The following is a 12877-nucleotide window of genomic DNA, read 5'->3' as shown; positions in this document are numbered from 1 at the left end:
CGGGTTGTGTATAATCGTAGGGAGGGAAGGAACGAATCTCCGAAATGGAGCTACGGGGTCCTTGCCAATAAGAGTAGGTGGGTTGGTTGTTGTTCCAACCCGCAACCGGCTCTTCTTGAACGAGTCGGTGAGGATAGTTGACATAATTGATAAAATCTCCCCTTTCAACGAGGTTTTGGTAGGACATTTGGGAGACATAGCTTTGATATTCATTTTCTTGGAGAATTCTTTGGTTAGAAAGGTTAAGGTGGTAGAAGGCCGACTCGAGGTTGAAGGAGGAAGATGAGGAGGATGATTGACCGCCCATGAAATTAGGAATGGTAGAAATGCTATGGCGGCGGGGTTGAGATGGTTAATCAAGGTCGGGAACATTGTCGGGGAGTGGCTCATTTGGCACTTGCCAAGTGGTTCCCACGGTGTTCATAACCGCCGCATTAGGGAGAATGCAACGGTGTTTCCCTTTGACCAACCAAGAGTAGGTGGTCACATTTCCCCGGATTTCCACAATCATATTCATTGTGGCAAAACCAGCAAGGTCAAGAGAATTTGGGCCTTCAATTGGGGTTAATTGGTTAACCCAACCGGTGAAACCCAATGCCTTGGCGATGATTGTGATCATCCCACCACACTTAATCTCACCTGTCAACTCCGTGCTCATCTTGATATTGTAGCACCGCTTTATGAATATGTACCCCATATTCACGTTCCCCTCAAGATCCCCCTCAAATCGGGAAGCTATAAAGAGGCATTTAATCTCCTCTTTTGTTAGCTTCCCGAGATCTTGCTTTGTGAAGAAAGCATACCCCATAATTCTCATGAATATACGGAGTACGGGGTGGATGATATGGCTAGCGTGACTAGACCGGGATGTGAATGTGGGGTACCCCGCGATAGTGTTCCACCAGTTACACTCGTCGTAACTGGTGAGCTTGTAACTATCGGGTCTGCTTATTTTGTTGCTAACGGGCCACCCGAATATCTGATTGAGGCGATTAATCTTATGACTTGAGGTCTATTGAACATGTTAAACTCAATCTTGCACTCAATCGGCTCTCCTTCCCCACTAGTCTTTACCACGGTTAGGGTGGATAGGAATTCGAGAGTGAGTGATTCGAATGTTTCCTCCCTTTTTTTAAGGAATTCTAACCATCCGAAATTAGCGTCGTCTATTCCTAAAGTTTGGCACGACTCTTGGTCATAGAATCGTGTTGGAAGCATTTTTCGCGAGCATAGCTTTTTATGGATACCTTTGGATTTTTCTGGTATTTTTATCAAAGGAGGAGGACTGGATTGGCTTATTGCTTTGTTTTGGGCTATTGTTTGGTTTAGGGATTCGGTAGGGCTTCCAGAGGAACGATTTTCATTTATTTGGATGCCAGAAGTAGTCTTCCTCTTCTTCCCTCCCGCACCTCCAAATAAACGAAGAACCATTTTGAATTTTTTTTATTTATTTTTATTTTTTTTTTGACAGGAAAGCTTACAAAAATCACCACAAACCACAAACAATCTCCTTAACTTCAAACCCCCAAATAAATCCAATGTACCTGCTCACAATTCAACAATAATTCCACACCACAATTCCCACACAAAAATTCACAAATTCACAAAGTATAATCAATTTTTCATGCACAAGCCATTCTCTTACTCCACAATTATCCACAAAAATCAACAATTTAATTAACAAAGGCAAGAATTTTTTTTTAAAATCACCTAATCATGCAACTAATTACACAACAATCATGAAATAAACAAATTGAGAGAAAGATTGAAGAAAAACCCTTAGGTTTAAGAGGGAAAGTGAAGTAAGGAAGAAGATTATACCACTTAGAGTATGAAAATACTCTAAAATCCTCCAATTTACCCAAATTTCTCCTTTTCTAACAAGCTTGGCCCCTTTCCCTTTAATTTTCTTCAATTCCCACTTGTGGATCTTCGAAATTTTTGCCCAAATTTTTGTAAAATTGTGGTTTTTGGAGAGAGAATTTGATGTAGATTAAGAATTTGTGAATTTTGAGAGAAAGATTGAAGAAAAACCCTTAGGTTTAAGAGGGAAAGTGAAGTAAGGAAGAAGATTATACCACTTAGAGTATGAAAATACTCTAATTAAAATTCTCCAATTTACCTAAATTTCTCCCTTTCTAACAAGCTTGGCCCCTTTCCCTTTGATTTTCTTCAATTCCCACTTGTGGGTCTTCGAAATTTTTGCCCACATTTTTGTAAAATTGTGGTTTTTGGAGAGAGAATTTGATGTAGATTAAGAATTTGTGAATTTTGATTGAAGAAAGTTGAGATTTGATGATGAAAATGAAGAGAGAAGTTGGAGAAAGTGAGGGTTTTTAGAGTGAGAAGTAGATGGGGATGAGGAGAGAGAGCATGAATGTTAGAATGATTGGTGAAAATGGGTGAAGGAGATTAAAAGAAGGAGAAATTCCCCTTTTTTGTTTTACCCGAATCGGCTGGAGCGGGCGTGCAGGGCAAAGGAGCGCCCGCTCCGATCCTGGGAATTCACTTCTGTTTTTTTTCGTTTTTTTTTTAAATTTTCCTATGATGAGAGGGCGTGCAATTTTTGGAGCGCCCGCTCCTGCTTGTGGAGCGCCCGCTCCAGGTTCCGGAGCGCCCGCTCTGAACTCTTCTTCACCCTTCTGTTTTTTTTTAATTTGGTTCACCCTGTGAGGAGTGGGCGTGAAAAATTTGGAGCGCCCGCTCCTGGCTTTGGAGCGGGCATGCAGATCATTGGAGCGCCCGCTCCAATTCTTTGGAGAACCTTCTGTTTTTTTGTTACTTTAGGACACCCTGTGAGGAGCGGGCGTGAAAAATTTGGAGCGCCTGCTCTAAACTTACTGTAACTTTCTGTTTTTCTTCTATTTTGGCTGAAATTAATTTCCTGTGACGAGCGGGCGCGCAAGGCTAAGGAGTGCTCGCTCCTCACTACTTAAAGCTTTGATTACATCCTTCCTTGCTTTCTTTTTTTGCTTCCTTCTCCTACATTAAAACCAAAAGGACATAATTCAACAAAATTAGTCAATATCAGATATTCTCAACACTCTTATTCTTTTCTTCTCTCACTCATTGTTTTATTTGTCACTCCTTTTTTTTTTCTTGAATCTCTTTTCTCTCTTTTTTTTCGTTTTTTTTTACTCGGGTTGCCTCCCGGAAGCGCTTCTTTAACGTCAATAGCTTGACGACCTCCACACTCAGGAGGTAAGATTACATTGAGTTTATTCTAAAACACCTACATGAGCACCCTCGTAGTAAAGCTTGAGGCGATGCCCATTAATCTTGAAAGATCTCTTGTCGTCCATATCCCAAACTTCCACGGCTCCATGAGGAAACACTTCCTTAACAACAAAAGGTCCACTCCACCTTGATAAAAGTTTCCCGGGAAACAATTTCATCCTAGAGTTGTAGAGGAGTACCTTATCGCCTTTTAGAAATGATTTCCTTTCAATGTTCCGGTCGTGGCAATCCTTAGTGCGATTCTTATAGTTGCTAGCACACCCATAGACTTCCAATCTTAGCTCTTCAAGCTCATGCAAATCAAGCCATCTTTGCTCTCCCGCACTAGCCAAGTCGAAGTTAATCTTCTTGATTGGCCATTAAGTTCGGTGTTCAAGCTCCACCGGTAGATGACAAGATTTTCCATACACAAGACGATATGGAGTTGTGCCTATTGGGGTTTTGTATGCCGTTCTATATGCCCATAGAGCGTCATCAAGATTTTCCGACCAATCCTTCCTATTACTTGCAACCGTCTTATCAAGGATTAATTTAATTTGACGGTTGGACAGTTCCACTTGCCCACTAGTTTATGGATGATAGGTAAGTCCGAATCTTTGGTGAACCCCGTGCTTTCTTAGCATCTTTTGAAAAGAACTATGAACGAAATGTGAACCTTTGTCACTTACCACTGCTGTAGGAATTCTGAATCTTGGAAATATGACTTTCTTGAACATCTTCATGACTACCTTGTGGTCATTAGTTGGGGAGGCAATGGCTTCAACCCATTTTGATACGTAATCGACCGCCACAAGGATGTATTGATTTCCATAAGAAGTAGGGAATGGCCCCATGAAATCAACACCCCACACATCAAATACCTATAGATCAAGAATCGGTTGTTGAGGCATCTCGTTTCGCTTGGATATATTGCCGGTTCGTTGACACCGGTCACAAGTCTTCACAAACCCCCAAGCGTCCTTAAAGATGTGAGGCCACCACAACCCGCTATGCAAAACCTTCAATGCTGTTTTGTTTTCTCCCATATGCCCTCCACAAGGATCGGAATGACACATCTTGAGCACATTTTTCACTTCTTCATCCGGAACACACCTACGGAGCAAAGCATCTACTCCTCTTTTGTAGAGAATGGGGTCATCCCACACATAGTGTCTTGCTTCCCTTTTTAGTTTCTTCCTTTGATTTTTTTGAGAAATCGGGAGGGAATTCTCCACAAGCCAAATAGTTCACCAAGTCGGAGAACCATGGAAGCTCCTTCTCATTCAAGATATAGAGCACATCATCTCTCAATTCATCGCAAATGGGAATTTCATCATCACTAGCTTTCACATTCTCTAATCGGGAAAGATGGTCCGCAACCACATTTTCGGCCCCTTTCTTATCCCGGATTGAAAGGAATGGTGTCCTTTGAACAAGTGTACTATTCCGTTAATGGGTTCAGAATTATTAGAAAGCTAATATATTCAGTGATGTCAAGTGATCGGAATGCCTGGGTGGAGGCCGCTTCCGATTAGTAATATTAATGAATAATTAATATTACAGCTTAATCTTGACACAACCCTTCGGGTCACACCCAAGCATTCAACAAACCAAACCGACAAAGTAATCCAGAAGGAATTAATGCGTCGACCGAGTAATATTTATTTAGACGCCGGAAATTCGAGCTTAGAGCGTCGAAACCGAGCGTCGGAAGTCGAGTCGAAAAATAGTGAAAGACGAGACGAGAAATAGTAATAAATTAACAAAAGACCAACATATCCCCAACATCGGAATACCCAAGCAAACCGAGTGCTAAGGGCGTATGGCCTAGCATGGTGGCTAGCATGCGCACCAAGCCGAGCATAGGTTGGTTGGTTCGTGCTAACGCACCCATGCTAGCATCGCAAGGCTAGGCGCTGCCTAGTGCGTGCTAGCATGCTAGGCACAGCCTTGTGCGCGCAATGGCTAGCAAGCCATGCCGCAACAAGCTGCAACAGCTAGCACATGCTAGGCGCGCTAGCTAACCACAGCTAGCAGCAGCATGGCTAGGCCATTGCTTGCTGCCTAGCAGCGCTGGCCAAGGCACAAGGCCAGCAGAAGCCCGCACAAGCATGCTGGGCTTGCTGGCCAGCAGCGCCTGGCAGCTTGCATGCGAGTGATGGGCCTGCCAGGCTTGCTGGGCGTGGCTGCCACGGACAACAGCACATGGCAGCCCACCTTGGCTGCCTTGGTGCCCAAGGGTGGGTGCCATGTGGCTAGTGGTCCTTGAGTGTGTGTGGAGTGAGGTGGCCGGTTATGGGAGAGGGAGTGGGGAGCAAGTTTGGTCCCCCCCCCTTCTCCAAGTGGTCCTCACCTAACCACTCACATGAGCTTGCCACTTGTTGATTTATTACTATCTTGATTATTAATTTTATTTTAGCTTTAAAATAAAATGGAAAAATCATACTATCCCACATTGATGGGAGAGTAAATAATACTCCCATCATTTCCTATAAATACCCAAGTATGGGCATAAGGAATGATGCTTGAGTAAGAGTTGAAAAGGCATCACAATTAGTGAAAACCTTTGTACTCAATATAATTACTCTTGTTTTATTGGTCGGGTCTTGCTAACCCCAAGACATTGGACCTAGTCGCTTTTGTTGTTGCGGGTGGACATCGTTGGAGGTCTCCGTGTGAGCGGGACTTGAAGCTTTTAAGTAAGAGCTCATTTTGGAGCGAAGCACGCGTCAAAGGTAATTAGCTTATCTTAATCTTGTGATTAATTTAATTATGTTTATGGTTTTATTTATTGCGAGTGCGGTCTTGTTTTTGGGTTTGTTTCCGCGGTGAGTCGGACTCACCAAACCCCAACAGCGGTATTGGATCCTCGCTCGTTTATTTTAAAATCATAATATTTTCAAGGTGTTTTTATGGCTTAATTTTTTTGGTTTTAAGTTGCTAATTAGATTAGTAACTCGTTTTTTCCAATTTTTACCTCGTATTAGAGTTGTCTTCAGCTCCCGAACCCAGATTTCGACCAAAAAATAGTTAATTTTGGGTGGAAAAGGCGTTCTGGAAATGGATTTACCCTTCTAGGACCCAGTTTTTAGCCAAAAAACGACCAAAAATGCATTTTTCGAGGGATTTTTCGTTTTGACGAAAAATTTTAAGTCTTTCTAACCTTGAAAATTGATTGCATATTTATGGTGGTTATGTATTTGGTTCTTTCCTTAATTTATATAAAATTTTAGACCACTTTAAGCATGATTACTTGGTAGTAATTGGTGCTTGAAAGTTTGGTTTTATTTTTTCACATAATTGCAAATTAATTGCATTAAGTGTGAAATTGTAGTTCTTTGTTGCTTCCAAATACTAAAGATTCAATCTTTATTTATGATAAGTGATTGAACATTTGAGTTACTAAATTCCATGAATTTTGTTTAAACTTTGTTGATTTAATCATTTTTTAGTTGATTGGAATCATAAAGTTTAAAACTTGTGATTGAAATTGGTTTTTCTTCATATTGGAAGATATAATTTTTTCATGGAGTCACAAGTATTAAAGTTGGAGTCTTTATTGAACTTATGTTCACTTTTCCAAATCCCTTTTAGTTTGTCAAAATCTCAAGATTAATTTAAAGTGATTAAATTAATAGTGGAATTGCCCTAATTTATTTTATTACACCATATTAAACCAATTTTTATTAAAGAATGGTTCTTGGAAATAAATTTGGTTAATTGCATTTGGATGAATTATTTAAGTTGCACTTGTTATTTTTCATTTTTCCTCAAAATTGATTCTAAAATTAATTTAGAATTGATTTATAATGTCACACACAAAAATCGATAATTTTCGAAGCATTAGCACGCAACACGAGGCCTAAGAGCCCCGAGCTAGCTCTCGACCAGCTAGGCTGCTCACACAACCCATATGTGGCTGCCGAGGCTGCTGGGCACTTCGTTCTTAGGTGCTTGGTGATGTGCGTGTGTGTGTGCGAGGAAGGGCGTGGGCTGCTGCTCGCTGCCAGCAGCATAGCGCGCCATCCAGCAGCAAGCAGTAGGATGGCGAAGCAGCAGCATAATGTTGTGCGCGCTGTGCGTGCTGCTACACTTGGCTGGGCTGGGCGTAGCGCATGCGAGCTCAAGCAGCCCACATGCATGCTTGGTGTTGCGGGGGTGTGCATGGGTATACTACGTACTTGTTGTACGGTACGTACAATCCCATAATTGGCACAATAATCCCGGGTTATTAAGGCGATGCTATTTTAAAGTTAATTTTAGCGTTGCTTAATATGTAAGTAAAGGTAATTTTTGGACTCCAAGTCTTAGTGCTAGGCACTTAGACATTTTGGAATGCGTATTTTCCTTAAATTGTCGATTTAATTATTTTAATTATTTTGTTTATTTAATTAAAAATTTTAGAGGCTAGGCCTCAGTTTTTGAGCGACATTTGCAAAATTAATTTTGGCAAATATTTGGGTTCACCGACTTAATTAATAGGGTTAGTTAAGTTGGATGCAAAATTTAGTGGGAGCGTCTCTAAGTTATTACCATAACCGGTTAAAACAACTTTGACTAGTTTAATTAGGCGTGTTAATTGAATTAATCACCTAGATTAGTTACTAGTTCTCGCGCGTTTTATGCATTGTAACTTGTTTATCGTTGTAAAATGCATGGGCCATTCACAAATAATGAATGGATGATGGAATGTAAAATTCTCTCACAGGTTTTATGAAATGGCCACTAGTGGGGCCCGATTAGGATAGAAAATACGGACTGTGATCCGTGATGTATTTTTGTAAATCTAAATACGGTCAGCGAACCGTTGAGTATTTTTGTACCTTACTATTTAGATTATTCCTAATCGTAGATACTAGCAATTGTAATATTTTGGTCAAGTCTTGAAGACGGGGATCTTAGAAGACAAAGCCATGAAGTTGCAAATGAAGACCTTTTGAGGACTTGAAGATCTCAAGGGGTCATGCTAGTTGCCAAATGCATCTCTATTTATGTTTTCGATATATATTTATGTTTATATATATATGAATTATATGTTATTAGATGCATGTTTAGGATTTCGAATGTTGAGATGATTAATTAAGTTCACTTAAATCAACCAACATAGAAACCCTAGGTTCCTTAAATATTGAGTAAAACTTGCCATTCCAAAACACACTTACCAACCAAACGAGGGTAGTGGTGGGCTACGCCAAAGCGAGACATCACTACTTCTCCAAGGAATGTAAGGCATACCGGGTATGCAAGGTGGTTTTTGTTATACTCAACGATATGAGTGATGGAGTCCTAACATGTCGTGGCAAAGTGAATAAATTGTTTAGAGAGCATTGGATGCGACGATTTATTCAACCAAGAGTGGCTTGGAGCCATTAGCAAAGGGTTGCTTACCTTTGGAGATTGAGTGTTAAGACAAGCCAAAGCATGCTTAACCACTCTTTGTTTCTTTGGATCTTGGAATCGACTTATTCTCACCTAAATGGGGACAATCTTTAATGTGTGAATAAGACTTTTTAAATAAGTTTGATTAAAATGCATGAATTCAATCTTATTTAAGTATAATGAATGGTTTTTCATTTCAAATTCTTTCAATTGTAGAATCATTTCTTCAAATAACTCAAACAACCAATTCTCGTTATGCTCAATTCTCGACAAAGAGAAGCTGAGTGGGCCAAATTTTCTTGATTGGCAAAGGAACTTGCGAATTGTTCTCATGCAAGAGAAAAAGGAATATGTCCTTGATGAGTAAATGGCCGATGCTCCCAATGAGGAGGTGACTCAAGCTGCCCTAAATCGATGGCAAAGTGCCAATCGAGATGTCAAATGCATCATGTTTGCCACAATGTCTCCTGAGCTTCAAAAGACTTTCTTTGAAAAAGAGACGACTTTTGAGATCATTTCTGAATTGCAAAATATGTTCCAAGAGCAGGCCCGAACTGAAAGGTTTGAAAACCACAGGCAGATCCTTGAGAGCAAGCTCAGAAAGGAGAGCCAATAAGCCCACATGTACTCAAAATGATTGGATTGTTTGAAAACATGGGAAGGCTTGATGCGGGGTATTCAACCGAGATGGCAATTGACATCATTCTCTACTCGCTGCACAAAGGCTATAATAAGTTCAAGATGAACTATAATATGCACAACTTGGAGAAAATCCTCACCGAGCTTCATGGTATGTTGAAGCAAGCTGAGAAAACGCTCAAGGATGAGGGAAAGCATGATATGTTCATGATTAAAAAGGGCAACCCGTTCAAATTTTCGGGCAAGAAGAAGAAAGACTTTAAGGGGAAAGGTAAGAAGAAAACTTTTCCGCCTAAGTCTATAGCTACCAAGGATAAGAAGGTAGCGTCTTCTAAATCCGATTCCTAATGTTTCTATTGTAAGAAGAAAGGACATTGGAAAAGAGATTGCCTCAAGTTCAAGGAAGATAAGAAGAACGGAACCGTTGCTTCTAAATCAGGTATATTCGTTATAGACTTTAACTTCACTAGCTTAACATCATGGGTGTTAGATACCGGATGTGGATCACACCTTTGTTCCAATTCTCAGGGACTAAGGAACGCTAGAAGGCTAGAGAAGGGAGAGATTGAACTCCGGGTCGGCAATGGAGCCTGAATTGGTGCCGTATCCGTAGGAACACTCAGTTTGTCTTTGCCCACCGAGCTAGTTTTGGAACTCGATAATGTTTATTATGTTCCTAACATTACTGAAAACATTATTTCAATTTCGACGTTGGACGCCAAAGGTTTTGAATTTTGAGTAAAGGACAAAGAATGTTCGTTTTATCTCGATAATGTTTTATATGGTATTGCACATTCTAAAAATGGCCTTTATGTGCTTTCTTTAGACAAACAAGTTTATAATGTGAATAATGATACAAAAAGATCTAAGACCATATAGTCAAATCAGACTTACTTGTGGCATTGTCGTCTTAGCCACATCAACATCAAACGCATCACGAAACTTCTACAAGAAGGTGTTCTTGACTCTTTCGATTTAGAATCGTTTGAGAACTGCGAGGGATGTCTATTAGGAAAGATGATTAAACAACCATTCTCTAAGTTGGGAGAAAGGATAAGTGACGTATTGGGTCTTATACATACCGATGTATGTGGACCAATGAGCTCAACCACAAGAAATGGACATCGATATTTCATCACTTTCACAGACGACTATAGTAGATATGGCTATGTCTACCTCATGTCGCATAAATCTAAATCATTTGAAAAGTTCAAAGAATTTCAGAGTGAAGTTGAAATTCAGCTTGGCAAGAAAATCAAAACCCTTCGATCGGATCGAGGTGGTGAATACTTGAGCCAAGAATTCAATGACCATCTGAAAGAAAAGGGTATACTTTCAGAATTGACACCTCCAGGAACTCCTCAATGGAACGGAGTATCCGAAAGGAGAAATTGGACCTTGTTAGACATGGTACGATCAACAATGGGTCTTAGTGATCTTCCTATCTCTTTATGGGGACACGCACTTCTAACTGCGGCACTAACACTGAACCGTGCTCCATCAAAAGCTGTAGAAAAGAATCCTTATGAATTATGGACGAAGAAACCTCCTAGGTTATCTTTTCTAAACATATGGGGATGCAAAGCATAAGTCAAGAAATTGATTTCTGACAAACTTCATCCCAAATCTGACAAGGTTTACTTTGTTGGCTACCCAAAAGAAACCAAAGGGTATTACTTCTACAACAAATCGAAGAACAAAGTGTTTGTTGCTCGCGATGGTGTCTTTTTGTAGAAGGAGCACCTTTCCAAAATGACAAGTGGGAGGAAAATCAAACTCGACGAAGTTCGTGAGGATGAGCAACAAAATCATAATGACAGTCAAAGTGCTCAAACAGCATCTGTTGACGCAGGTCAAAATGATCAAAATGTGCAAATTCGAACCGACAATGAAAATGCTCAATCCATTACCCTACGTAAGTCTCAGAGGCCGAGATCTCAACCTGATAGATATCTTGGTTTAAGTATTAACGTCGAATCAGGACATCCTGATTATGGATGGAGATGAACCGGCAACCTACAAGCAAGTGATGGCAAGCATCGACTCTGCTAAATGGCAAGAGGCCATGAGATCTGAAATGGATTCCATGTTTGAAAATCAAGTCTGGGACTTGGTTGACTTACCCGAAGGTTATACACCTATCGGATGTAAGTGGATTTTCAAGTTGAAAACCGACAAAGATGGAAATGTATTCATTTACAAAGCTAGATTGGTGGCAAAAGGTTACAGACAAGTTCATGGTATTGATTACGATGAAACCTTTTCACCAGTCGCAGTGCTTAAATCCGTTCATCCTCCTAGCAATTGTTGCATATTACAATTATGAAATATGGCAGATGGACGTCAAAACCGCCTTCCTTAATGGTTATTTGGAAGAAACTGTATATATGACACAGCCTGAAGGTTTTGTCGACCAAAAAAATGCTAGGAAAGTTTGTAAGCTTAAGAAGTCCATTTATGGATTAAAGCAAGCAAGCAGATGTTGGAATCTGCGATACGATGAAGCCATCAATAAGTTTGGTTTTATCAAGAATCCAGATGAATCTTGTGTTTACAAGAAGGTCAGTGGGAGTGACATCGCCTTCCTAGTCTTATATGTCGATGACATATTGCTCATTGGAAACAACATTCCGTTGTGAGAGTCTGTAAAGGCCTGGCTTGGAAAGTGCTTCTCAATGAAAGACTTGGGAGAGGCTCAGTACATACTAGGCATCAAGATCTATAGGGATAGATCGAAAAGGATGATTGAATTGAGTCAGAGTACTTATATTCATAAGGTACTTGCTCGATTTGGCATTGAGGAGGCCAAGAGAGGTCACCTGCCAATGTCATATGGCATAACCCTAAGCAAGAAGCAGTGTCCACAGACACTTGATGAGAAAGTAAGAATGAATCAGATTTCATATGCTTTGCTGATTGGATCGATCATGTATGCCATGATATGTACTAGGCCAGATGTATCGTATACCTTGAGTGCTACGAGCCGTTACCAATCAGACCCAGGAGAGGCGCATTGGACTGCGGCAAAAAATGTCCTACAGTACTTGAAAAGGAACAAGGATAAATTCCTAGTGTATGGTGGTGCAGAGGATTTAGTTGTGGAAGGTTATACCGACGTAAGCTTCCAGACAGACAGAGACGATTTCAAATCGCAATCTGGATATGTGTTATGTGGAACTCATGTTAATGGCAAAATTCTAGTTCAAAATATAATGTGAGAAGGGTATTATAGGACTACCATGAATAGAGATTGTCATCAATATGTAAAAAGATTCCCTAAATGAAAGGAATGGTGTCCTTCGAACAAGTGTACTATTCCGTTAGTGGGTTCAGAATTATTAGAAAACTAATATATTCAGTGAGGTCAAGTGATCGGAATGCCTAGGTGGAGGCCGCTTCAGATCAGTAATATTAATGAATAATTAATATTACAGCTTAATCTTTCCTGAATCCTTCGGGTCACACCCAAGCATTCAACAAACCGAACCGACGAATTAATTCGGAAGGAAGTAATGAGTCGATCGAGTAATATTTATTTAGACGTCGGAAATTCGAGCTTAGAGCGTCGAAATCGAGCGTCGGAAGTCGAGTCGAAGAATAGTGAAAGACGAGACGAGAAATAGTAATAAATCAACATAGCCCA

This window comes from Chenopodium quinoa, unplaced genomic scaffold, assembly GCF_001683475.1.
Source record: "Chenopodium quinoa cultivar QQ74 unplaced genomic scaffold, ASM168347v1, whole genome shotgun sequence".
In the NCBI taxonomy this organism is placed as follows: Eukaryota; Viridiplantae; Streptophyta; class Magnoliopsida; order Caryophyllales; family Amaranthaceae; genus Chenopodium; species Chenopodium quinoa.
The sequence above is the reverse complement of the archived record's forward strand: the minus strand, read 5'-3'. Positions refer to the sequence as shown.